The 13,087-nt window shown below is 44.0% G+C and overlaps 1 protein-coding gene across 2 annotated transcripts in view; it reads right to left on the reverse strand.

Annotated features, from left to right (window-relative positions):
* Positions 1 to 13,087, reverse strand: part of ATP8B1 (ATPase phospholipid transporting 8B1) — a 116,163-nt gene that overhangs the window by 46,083 nt on the left and 56,993 nt on the right. The window lies entirely within an intron of this gene.

Raw genomic sequence — 13,087 nt, forward strand, 5'->3', positions numbered from 1 at the left:
GCGTGGGTGAACGCAGTTTGGATGAACCCTTCCTCTCCTGCAAACTGGCAAGGAAGGGAAATCAACAACTGCTGTGACAATACTATTTTTGGAGAAGGGAATATATTAAAGAACATTTACAAGTAGAGAACAATAAAATTATCCATCTTATGACTATCATTAAAAAAATAAATATACCATACTTTTGAAAATATTGCATTTCATTTTTTAAAATGATTCATTTTCTAGACTTTTACTTTATAGGAAATAAAGATAATATTGCACAAAGAACAAGTATGGACTACTGAAGAATGCAAAGAATTAACTTTATTACTTTTTTAAAACCACAATACCATTACCGAAAATTTCTCTTGCATCATTTTGGCTGCCATTTATTGAGTAATCATACCTGTTGTGTCATTACAAATGGAAATGTTCCTAGCATCTTACTAGCTGAAGTGCAATTTTATAAAAGGGTAAATTAAAATGGAACTATAAAACAACTCATAAGCATTGTTATAATGTACGTAATCAGAACATTTCTTTCCCACTTAAACAGGAGATCTAAACGACAGTAGGTAAAAAAAGATATTTGATGGGGTAATCTCGAATCCATCCTACTTTATGGCACTTCACAAATATATGTACTTTTAATGGTTCACTTTAGCTCGCAGATAACTTGTGACGCACCTCCAGTCACCAGTGTTCTAGAACACCACTGAGCTGCTGTTCTAAACTTCAGGAAGACCGAGAAGGAAAATAGCAGATTCCTCGAGAAGGGAGAAAAGGCAAGTGGGAAGGGATAAAAATCAATCTCAGCAATACTCAAGGGGAAAGAATGAGCTGCCCTGATAAAGAGCTGGATTCTTTGGTCCCCTTGTGGCTCTCTAAATTTGCTTCATAATTCAGTCCCCTAGCCAGTATTCCTCTGTCTGTTCCAGTACTCCCCCCTCATCCCCAGCCAGTTCTGATTGGATGCCTCAGACAGAGGCTGGTATCTGCCCTCAAGTAAGGGCAGTAAGGAATCTACCAGAAATGACCTTGGTCTGTTAATTTTACACTTTCAGTAAGGTCTTGGGGAGCCTGGAGAAAGTAATCAGTCTGTCTTCATCTATGACTTAACCATAGGAGCATTTCTAGTTAATTTCAGAAGTCTGATCGTCATCAAGTAACCAATAACCCTATTTCCAACTAGGTTCCTTGTTTGGCCTAATTCAAAAAAATCAGCAGCCAAATCGATGCCCTCTGATTGTTTCCAGAGTTTTATGCTAATTGCTTGAGCAGTATTTAAATCAGAGACCATACAAAAAGTGAAAACAGTGTTCCGTGGTCAAATACATTTGCAAAAGACAGCATACTGCATCCCTCTCTTGGACATTCAATGGACCCACTGGTATATTAAAGGCTCTGAGAAGTTCTGTAGTAAAGAAACTTATTTAATTTTATTTAATTCAGTCTTTTCAAAATTGATGTGACCACCCAGGCACCTTTCTAAAAATCACAGAACACCTATTAATACGGTTTGAGAAATGCTGTGCTAAAGCACATGCCTTTAGGAAGGGCAGCAAAATAGCACTTGCAAATATTTGTCTTTTTGACCACTTACTAAGTACCCACTTGGAACAGAGAACTTTACTAGACACTTGGACCACAAGGCTAATCTACAGAAAAAGTTGGAATCTTGCCCCATTTTCTAAAATGAAAATATTGATTAAGAAAAGAGAAGAAATGATATATTTACCAGCAAAAAATGCACCTTCACCATATGGCCCTTTGGTTAAAAGCTAGAAAGATATCAACTAACAAGGGTTGTGCCTAGCAAAATCATCAATGCATGTGTCCAGAGATGCATTTAACATCAGCCAGCTGTGGCTCAAAATCATCCCCAAATCTGGTAAATGTGTATTTAATAAATCTAAATGTTGTTACATGATGTTTAGAGTGTTCCCATGGTCACCAAGTCCTCTGATCATCGCCTTCTGGAAAAGGAAGTAAGCTTGGCCTGGTCCCTCATCCTTTCATTTCTGGTTCTGAATTCTTGCTTATAGACACACCAAAGACCAAAGAGCTGCATTAGTTGGTACAAACTGCAGCAAATCAGTAGAGTAAAGAGATCAAAAATTTAACATCAAAAAGGAAAAAACCAGGGGCTGGCCTGGTGGCAGAGTGGTTAAGTTCGCATACTCCCCTTTGGCAGCCCGGGGTTTGTGGGTTCGGATCCCAGGCACGGACCCACACACCGTTCATCAAGTCATGCTGTGGTGGCATCCCACATACAAAATAAAGGAAGATTGGCACAGATGTTAGCTCAGGGACAATCTTCCTCACCAAAAAAGAAAAGAAAGGAAAAGAAAAACCAAACAAATAAAAAGAGAAATGGGGGGCTGGCCAAGTGGCATAGTGGTTAAGTTTGAGTGCTCTGCTTCAGCGGCCTGGGGTTCATGGGTTCGGATCCTGGGCACGGACCTACACACCGCTCATCAAGCCATGCTGTGGTGGCGTCCCATATACAAAACAGAGAAAGATTGGCACAGATGTTAGCTCAGGGCAAATCTTTCTCAGCAAAAGAGGAAGATTGGCAACAGATGTTAGCTCAGGGCAAATCTTCCTCACAAAAAAAAAAAGAGAGATGGGTAAAAAACATGAACAGACAATTCACACAAAGGGAAATTCAAATGGTTCTTAAATATGTAAAAAGATACTCAAGTTCATAAAAAAAGAAGTGCAGTTCTTCAGTGAGGTACCAATTTTTATCCTATAATGGCAAAATATTGGCAAAGAGTAAAGAATTTGACAGCACACTGGGTTGAAAAGGGAGTGGAGAAACAGGCCCTCTTGTCTATCAAACTTTAACACACACACCCACTGACTGAGCAATCCCACTTCTAGGAATTTATCCTCCATGTATATACTCACGCACAGGAGACACGACATATCTCAGGGCTATTCAGTGCAGCCCTGTTTATCAGAAGGATTAGAAACAACCTAAACGCAACCATGAACAGCTGGTTAAACATCCACACAATGAAGGCCTATATAGTCTGCAAAAAAGAACGAGGCAGCTTTCTATGTACTGATGGGGAAGCTCTCCAAATTACACAAGGGGCAAAAGCAGAGGGCACCTACCCTACTGTGCTTTCAGCTATGTGACACACAGAATTAATGCACAGGAGGAATGCATGCATGTATACACACTTGCGCGTGTGCTTATGTGTATGTATATCTATGGGTGTATAAGGGCACATGTTTGTAAGTATTCTTTGCACATACAAGTGTGTGTATATCTCCAGAAGGACATATGAGAAGCTGGTAACTGCAGTTTCTTTCTAGAAAAGGACACTGCATGTCTGACAGACAGAAGAGGCAGGAGGGAGACTTCATTTTTACCTGTGCCCTTTTATAATTAGATCTATTTGCATGTATTACCTTTAAAAAAATATGTTTGCAATTCAATTCCTTCCCTCTATAGGTTTATATATAAAGCGAATATGTTAAGTTGCTTGATTTTCTTATGGTCATTATACCATTATATTTAATACTTAAAAAAATACTATTCTAAAACCAGTGGATTGGTGGGTGGAAATCAATCAAGAGTGAGAATGCAGGGATAGATGGAAATCTATGCAGTTATGGAAAAAAACTACAACCACATTCAACAATATGAGTAAATCTTTAAAAATATCTTTGAATAAAGCCTGACATCCACAAATACATACTGTATTCCATTCCAAATCTTTCCAAATGTATGGTTCCATTTATACACAAAGTTTGAAAACATGCAGAACTAAAGTATAGTGTTTAGGGATATATATTTAGATGGTAAAACTATAAAGAAAATCAAGAGAGTTATTACTATAAAAATGAGGATGGAGGTTACCTCTGAGGACAGAGGGAGAGAGGGTCTTCCTAGCATGACTCCTATCATTAAAAACCTACTTCAGAGACTTAAGTTCCAAACTGGCAATAAGAAAAAAAACAGCGCGTTAAGTCTCCATGAGCAAGAGCTTCTCACTCAAGATTTGGTCATAAAATGACATTACTCAACAGCAAGTTCTATAAAACGAGATGATACAGTCTCATCACCCCCTCCACCATCACAAATTGCTCAGCAGAGGAACATCCCGCCGCCCCTCGACACACACACACTTTATTTTACAAGCTGCCAGTTACTGTGGTATTCTTAAGGCTGAAGTGGTGGAAGGCAGTTCACAGTTAATCAGAGAAAGAAAATAAGTAGCCAGAGTGGAATTTCCACATGTGGTATGTGTCAAAATTCAAAATGCATCTAACTGAGTAGAAAACATATCTCCTAAGCATGTTTCATGGATTTCCTAGGATTTCCATGTTTCAATGGACTGGCTTAATAGGTCTTTTGATTCCAGATAAAAATTCATTCATAGATGCTCTAGAGATCCACATTCCTTTTTTTTAATTGAGGTAGCATTGGTTTATAACATTACATAAATTTCAGGTGTACATCAATATATTTCAATTTCTGTGTAGATTACATCAAGTTCACTACCCAGAGACTAATTACCATCCATCACCACACACGTGTGCCCAGTCACCCCTTTCGCCCTCCTCCCTCTCCCCTTCCCCTCTGGTAACCACTAATCTAATCTTTGTATCTATGTGTTCATTTGTTGTTGTCGTCGTTGTTTTTATCTTCTATTTATGAGTGACATCATACGGTATTTGACTTCCTCCCTCCGACTTATTTCACTTAGCGTTATACCCTCAAGGTCCATCCATGTTGTCACAAATGGCAAGATTTCATCTTTTTTATGGCTGAGTAATATTCCATTATATTTATATACGACATCTTCTTTATCCATTCGTCCCTTGATGGGCACTTAGGTTATTTCCAAGTCTTGGCTATTGTGCATAATGCCACAATGAACATAGGGGTGCATATTAGAGATCCACACTCTTAATTCCGAATTCTTCTCTGAAGGTCTCACTTTCATCAGGTCTACAGCTGTATTTGTTTTGTTGACACCACATCCAATCTGAAGTTATGCCAAGAGAGAGAACTTCCTCTGTATGTCCTGATGCTCATGTGGTGATGCCCTTAAACCTTAATGATTAAATATTCCATCTTTCATTTATTTCTTTTTTTGCTGGGAAAGATTCTCCCTGAGCTAACATCTGTTGCCAATCTTCCTCGCTTTTTTTTCCCTCCCCAAAGCCCCAGTACATAGTTGTATATTCTAGTTGTATGTTTAAACATTCCATCTGAAATACTGTCAACCAATGATCATTTCACCCCTGAACAGAATTTTGAACAACAAAATTCTGAATTGTAAAAGACTTTTAAGGAAATGAAATTTTTTATTTTCAAGTACAGAGTGCGACCCAATCCAGGTCTTTGGGGACTGCCTCTAACAAACAGACAGATGCGCATGCCCAGCCTACCAGCTGTTCGCAGGCATGCACCTCAGAGGCACCTAGAAGCTGTTCTGTGAGTGGTTTAGCATTCCCTGCACAATCTTGTTCACAGTGTTATTTGGCTTTAAACAAAAAACTGAAACAAAGAATACTGACATTGAAGCCTCCATCTGAATCATCTCCAACTCCAAAGTTGCAGAATCAGAATTAGCCAGTCTAATATACCGTAGTCACACGTCTTTGCTAACCTCACAAGCACAAGCAGGTGTGCAAACTGGGCAAGTGTAGACCTAGGATGCCCTGGTGCTGGTGCATATGGCTGTGCTGCGTGGGGGTGTGCATGTATGCTTACGGAGGGGTGGGGGGCAGCTGCCTGAACTCACCCTCTCTCTAAGAATATGCCACTTACATGAGTGCAGCAAAACCCAAAAGTCAATCAACGACTTACACTAAGGACTGCAGTCTGAGAACTGCTCAGTGCTGTCTGTTACCTCATGGTCAAGAATTTAAAATTCTGTCACTTCCCAGGGACAAGGCCGCACCATTCTTCATCATTTCTTACATTTTATCCTATATTTCTAATTGTCAGCTAGCCAGTCTCACAAATGGATGTTCCACAGATATCCCAAACTAGTCAGTTCAAAACAACAATCCTCTTCTCAACCTACAAAAGGGCTCCCCCCACCCATTACTCATCCCCACCAATGGCTCCGTCATCCATTGAGGCAGAAAGCACTTTCCAAAGGTGGCCACAACAGTGTATCTCACCCTGCAATGACCTTGTTTACTCCCTCATCAAGAAGTGATGCCTTGGGGCTGGCCTGGTGGTGTAGTGGTTAAGTTCGCTCGCTCCTCTTTGGCGCCCAGGGGTTTGTGGATTTGGATCCCGGGCACAGACCTACACACCACTCATCAAGCCAGGCTGTGGCAGTGTCCCATGTACAAAGTAGAGGAAGATTGGCACAGATGTTAGCTCAGGGCCAATCTTCTTCACCAAAAACAAAAGAGAAGAAGACGAAGAAGTGGCGTCTAATTTCCCTTCCCTTGAATCAGGCTGGCCTCAGTGACTCTCTCGTAACCAAGAGAACATAGCACAAGTGAGGCTGCATGAATTCTGCTACCAGCTTCTGCTTTGATCTCTTAGGACGCTAGTTCTCCATATGGTCCCTCTTAGGGCACTCCCACGGCGGCCCAGGGTGGTGCTAGGAGGAGCCCAAGCCACATGGAGGGGCTCCCCTCAAAAGACCCAATTGAGCGGGGTTTGAGTTATCCAGCTCAGGTGCCTGACACAAAAGTGAAGAAGCTTCCAGATGATTCCAGGCCCCAGTGGTTCAAGTCATCGCAGTTGTTCAAGTCTTCACAGCTGAGGCCCAGACATCCTAGAGCAGAAACAACCCATCCCCACTGTGTTCTGTCTGAATTCCTGATTCACAGAATCTGTGAACATCATGAAATGGGCATTTTATGCCTATACGTTTGGAGTCAGTTTTTTTTGTTTTTTGTGTGTTTTTTTGTGAGGAAGATTGGCCCTGAGCTAATATCTGTTGCCAACCTTCCTCTTTTTGCAGAGGAAGATTAGCCCTGAGCTAACATCTGTGCCCATCTTCCTCTATTTTGTATATGGGATGCCTCCACACCATGGCTTGATGAGTGGTGCATAGGTCCATGCCCAGGATCCGAACCTGTGAACCCCAGGCTGCTGAAGCAGAGCACGTGAACTTAACCACTACGCCACTGGGCTGGCCCCTGGAGCGTTGTTTTTATGCCGCAATAATTACCAAGCATATCCACTGGAGTGCCTAAGCCAGAAATCATTCCTCAGGCTTCCTTCTCCCTTGACCCTCCCATCTAATGGGACTTGTGTATGTCAAATTCTTAACATATGTCATGATCTGTGCCCTTCTCTCCATCCTAGCCATCTTGGTTTAGGTCCTTACCACTTTTTACTTGGATTATTGTCTACTCCCTTCTCTCTACTGCTGCCAACATGAGATTTCTAAGATAAATTCAAGTACTCAACGTATATTTATTAAGTGCCTGTTATGTGGTCTGTGTGCGACAGACATGGCCCCAATTCTCATGAAGCCAACAGTCTAATGGGGGAGAGCTTGGTTAGTCACACAGTCATTTGAGGAGATGATCATAATGCCCTCAGGGGTATGAAGCAAAGTGCAAGGGGCTCTGGGATCCTACAGCAGGGGGTCTGCTCCAGGCTGGGGCTGGGGGTGGGGGCAGAGAAGGCTTCCCCAAGGAGGTGATGTCTACTTGATACCTGAAAGGTGAGAAGGAGCCAGCCACAGGGAAGGGGCTGCCCGGGGCACCGTGCAGAGTGACTGGGAAATCATGGGGGAGGAAAACCCTTGCGTTAACCAGGAACTGGGGGAACAGGGTGGATGGAGCATGGTGAGTAAGGCTGCAAGCCACAGGCAGCCACCCCAGCTGGGAGAGGAAGTCAGGGCCAAATCACATGGGCCTGATTAGCCAAAGGAAGGAGCTGGAATCAGATTCTAAGTGCAACCAAGTCTTGTTCCACGATATGAAGACTGGACTGAGAAGAGCAAACCTGGTTATGAAGAGGGCGTCGTGGGAGGAGGCCACTGCACACCCACTCATGTTATTTTCAGCCTATGCTTTAACGGGTCCCTGAGGCCTTCAGGACTATCCAAACTCTTCAGCATGGCCACCGCCTACCTTGTCATCTAGCCTCCAAGAATGACTTGCAGTTCCCTGAACTCTCAGTTCCTTCAAGCCTTCCTTCACGCCGCAGCCTGGAACACCTTCCTCCTGAGACTACCGGGGTCCATTTACCTCTCACACTTACTTAGGACTCAGCTCAGGTGTCCTCACCTCCAGGAAGCCTTCCCTGACCAGGGAAGGCAACTGAAGAGCTCGCCTGGTTCCCTAGTCACACCTCTGTTGAAACACTCTAACGCATTCAATCACAAATGCCCACTGAGTGTCTACAACATGCCAGGCACAGAGGCTGGTGCCCCGATGCCAGCTCAGAATAAGACAGATAGGACCCTGGGCCCTGGTAGCACTTACATATTAGCTGGAAGATGGGCAATATACAACCAGACACTCAGTTTTTAAATTACACCGTGATAGGTGCTGAAAAGGAGGTGAGTGAGCACATATTAATCCTCTCTTCTCATAATATCCTCTTTCCCCCAGGCTTAATTTCAGTTCCTCCACGTGCCACAGGCATGCCACCTTCCCTCCTGCCACAGAGACTCTGTATGCAGTCCCCTACTTGGGACCCTCTTGCCTCTCCCCTCCCCTAATTAACTCCTCCTCATTTTTCCTTGACACCTCAGGCACGCCTTTTTCACAAGGAAGCCTTCCCTGACCCCCATCCAGGGCAGACTCTTTTGTCACAGCTCTTGGAGCAGAACCACAGGAAATTCATGAAAAGACCAAGTCATTGCATGAGTGCGGCTCTTTTGCAAGCTTTATCTTTGTCCCTGTAGTTTTATATGTGCATGGGTGGACTTTTCCATAAACATAGTTTTCTGTCTTCTCTTTGTTTGAAGAGACTTATGCCTTGACCTCCTGCAGGTGTGCTGAACTATCTGAGACCCAATCTAAGATTTTATCTGAGAAACCACTGGGGCATAGGAAAGCATGAGGGTGGGTCAGCATAAGTGTGCATAGTTCTGCAAACAAAGAGAAGGCTGGAGAGGCTGGATTCATGGGGAAGGTTTATAAGATAGCAGAGGCAAGAATAACACTAAATCACCAAAAATTTCCTCAATATGTGGGAAAGCTCATTGCTGGGAAAGTTAACTGTTCTTCATCCCATTCACCTCTCTATCCATTCATTGTACCTGGATTTGGGGATGGAAGGATCTGTTCAAAAGAATGACTCTGCAGCTACATCCTGTGGAGGCCAGGAGGACCTGAGTACCCCAAAGGGTGGAAGAGGAGTCGAGAAGAAGATCCGATGAACGAAAGATGGGAGAGAAGATGATGTGTGGGGGTGGACATTTCAGGTTTGATGTGAAAGACATTAAGGGAGGAACTGGTGGGGTGTGTGATAACAGCTAATATTTACGGGGTACCTACTGCGTGCCTGGAACTGCTCTAAGTCCTCTACATTGATTTTCTGATTTAATCCTTCCAACCACCCAATGAAGTAGGTACTAATATCATGCCCGTTTTACAGATGGGGACATTGAGCCACAGAGAGAGGAAGTCCTTTCCTCAAGGTCACACAGCTAGAAAGTGGGGAAGCCATGGCTGAGACCCACACAGTCTGCGTCCAGCATGCTCTGTCTTCACCACCACACGTTGCCTCTCAGAGTCACGCACAGAGATGCGGCACATGAAGCAGACTGAAGGGGATTAGCTTGCCAGAAGGCCTGTAGAGAGAGAACAGAGTATGAAAGGGCACGGGAACATTTGAAGGGTAGGAGGAAGAACAGCCAGGAGGAAGGAGAAATAGAGGAGTGTTGGGACAAGAGGGTGCCGTCATCTGCCAGGGAGGTCAGCATCTCCGGAGGGAGAGGCTGTTAAAAAGATCACGCCCTTCAGAGAAAATAGAGGTTGCAAGATGATGGTTGATGAAAAGCTCACTGGACTCAGTGCCAAGATTCTTGGTGTTTAAGAAAGTGTCATCCATAGGGCAGTGGGGCAGCCCACGGAGGGGAAGAACCCAGGAGAACCGGAGGATATGATGGTAGAGAAATGTGTTTCCAGAAGCTTGCCTGTGAGAATAGGAGACAGGACACCAGCCCGAGGCAGAAAGCAAGACTGAGGTAAGAATTTGCTGTAGGACAGGAAAGCTGTGAGCATATTTGTAAGCCAGCCACAGCAGGAAGATGGGAGAGTTAATCAACAAAGCAACATTGCCGAGGAGGCAGGAGAGAGCTTTCTCACCCCATCCCCAGGCTCAGAAGAAAGAGCCACTTTGCACTAATCCAGGAACCCTTCCAGAGCACTGATTTAGTCCCAAGGACTTCATCTCTAAGCTGGGTCCTGACTGGCACAGAATTATCCCAAGAGTTGACCTGGGGAGACCAGGATGGTGGGGTGGTAAGCTAGAACGAAAAACAGCATTGTAGAGCCGAGGAATTTTAGGAACCAGTGGCTGAATAAAATGAAACAGGTTTCTTTAAAGCCAAAATTTGGATCCTTTTATGCTAATAAACAACCTTAAACTCCAAGAAGAAGATAAAGAATTCTGAGTTTCCAGTCTCGGGGGCCACAGAATCTCTGTGTCCTGGAATATCCAGCAGAACTAGTGTTTCCCAGAACACACTCTGGGAAATGCTGTTCTAGTGTGCTCATCAGGAAACGAAAGTGTTCATTCCACAGCATGGAAAACATTCCCACTCATTTTTGTCAACCCTGCTCAAAGTAAACGAAAGGTAAAGTTACTTGAGTAAAATCTGTGGGCTTATCTCTTCCTCCCCGGCACATTCTAACAGCGTGTTGACACTTATTCTTGAGTCTCAACGGCACACAGTAAAGGTCCTTTGACTGAAAAGCATTTGCAATGGGTCTCTCGTAACACTTGCTTAACACTTGCCCAGTTGGGCTAAGGCATCTTTAAAAGAAGAAAACCAACTTTCGGCACTAAGATAACATTGTTAAAGAAATGCATGTGGTTCCCGCACCTTCAGGCACTGCTCTCCCGTAATGGGCACTGGCCCCTACTGTTACTCAACCCGACGGTACTTCATAGAGTGACTCACGCTCTGGTGAGCTCAAGAACTGAATTCCTGGAAGACCATTGTCCTTCCTCTAAAATTCAAGACAGACGGATGATGCTTAAAAAGAAAAGTTAGGGTGACACTGGCCTTAATTGGGAAAATGCCTAAGTGAGAATAAGAAAAAAAATTAATTAAGAGAAGGGGAAAGAGGAATGCAGAGGAAGAAGGGAAGGAGAGAGGAGGGGAGGAGAGGAAGCAGATTGGTTGTGGGGAATGCAGGGCAGAAGTAGGAATGGGAAGAGAGAATTCCAACGCTCACTGAATGTCCTCTGTGTGTTTACAAGGGCAGATAGAGGTGTTAGAATAATAATATTTTTTAAGGTCACAGGCAAAGTCATTTGACAGGGGTTTTGAGAAATGAGAACCAACAAATTCACCTAGAAATGGAGGCCACCATTGGAAAAGACTACGAAGAGTCAGGATCACGTCTGAGCTCCCTCAGCGCCTGTATTCTGAGGGTAGAAATCTATAAGAAATATGATGGGTAAACTGAGGGATCAGGAAAGGGCCCTGAGGGGCCGACCCGGTGGTGTGGCAGTTAAGTTGGTGCTCTACTTCGGCGGCCCTGGGTTCGCAGGTTCGGATCCCGGACATGGACTTATGCACCGCTTATCAAGCCATGCTGTGGCAGGTGTCTCAAATAAAGTAGAGGAAGATGGGCACAGATGTTAGCCCAAGGCCAATCTTCCTCAGCAAAAAAAAGAGGAGGATTGGCAACAGATATTAGCTCAGGGCTAATCTTCCTCAAAAAAAAAAAAAAAGAAAGAAAGGACCCTGAACCCCAGAATATGGAGGGAGAGTTGGAAAAAAAACAGAGGTGAGAGTTGCTATCCACTCCATGCTGCTCTGACATTTCTGCAGGCACCCACTCCCAGGCCCTTTGCGGTGTCCTGGATCACACATCCGATAGCGTGGCACCAAGCACCAACAGCAGAGTTCACCTTAACCCCACTGAGCCAATTCTCTGCCACCTCACCAGCTATCCGTACACGGTAGAGATTCTAAGATTGTGATAAGAAACTTAGCAGTACAGTGGGGGAAGGAATGAGGAAGAAACATGTTATTCATTATTTGGGCAATCAAGTAGAACTCCCTTGCTAACTTGTCAGGCTACTTCAGCTTTACCCCCATCTGAACAATCTCCAGTCTGGACCTGTTACAACAGAGGCCACATTCCTGTTCAAATTGGCGGTGATTCCATTTTAATTTAGCTCAATTATCATGATTGTAGTACCTTCTGCTTTGAGGCAGAAAGCACTTAAGCTTTAATACTTAATAGCTTAAAATTACAGCCCGAAATCCACAGTAAGGTCTAATGATTTTAAATGTTTGATTTGGAAAGCTGAGGACGGGCAAACGACATACACGGGTTGATACACTCCCCAGGTTTCAGCGCCTGCGGGGGGAGGGGCCCACATGGACATGTGCACGCCCTCACATCGAGAACTTCCCCACACAGAAGAGCTGAAGAGAGGCAGCATCTGACCAGAGCAGGAGGAATCATTACATAAGTGGGATTTCATGCCTTGTCACTTTTTCTACAGATGAAAACTGAAGGAAAAAAAAATGCACCCCAGCTTAACCAGGCAGCAGCATCCCAGAAGGAGAGACTAGGGGCCAGGGAGTGACCCAAGGGAAGCAGACTTCTGGTAGACCCAGAAGGGCAGACTGGCACTGATGGAGACTTTAGAGAAACCAGATAAAACCAGAGGTTATTCTGACTGAGGCTGTGGAGAGGTACATCTGAAGATCCAGAAACAGAATAATTTTGTGGAGATTTCTGTAAATGGGAAACTAAAGTTATTTAGCTGGAATTCAAAGGGCTGTGGAGGAAACATTTTCAACCTGAAATCTAGAGCAAATCTGGGGTCCAAAGAGAAAAGGCTCAGCTTCCTCAGGGAGCAGAAGAGCTACAAGAAAAGACCACATTTGTTTGCCAGGGAGGGAGCACTGGTAGGAAATGAAATAGAGAAGCCATAGGAGAAAAAGTATAATCAGAAAAGTAA

Source organism: Diceros bicornis, chromosome 16 (assembly GCF_020826845.1).
Source record: "Diceros bicornis minor isolate mBicDic1 chromosome 16, mDicBic1.mat.cur, whole genome shotgun sequence".
NCBI classification, from domain to species: domain Eukaryota; kingdom Metazoa; phylum Chordata; class Mammalia; order Perissodactyla; family Rhinocerotidae; genus Diceros; species Diceros bicornis.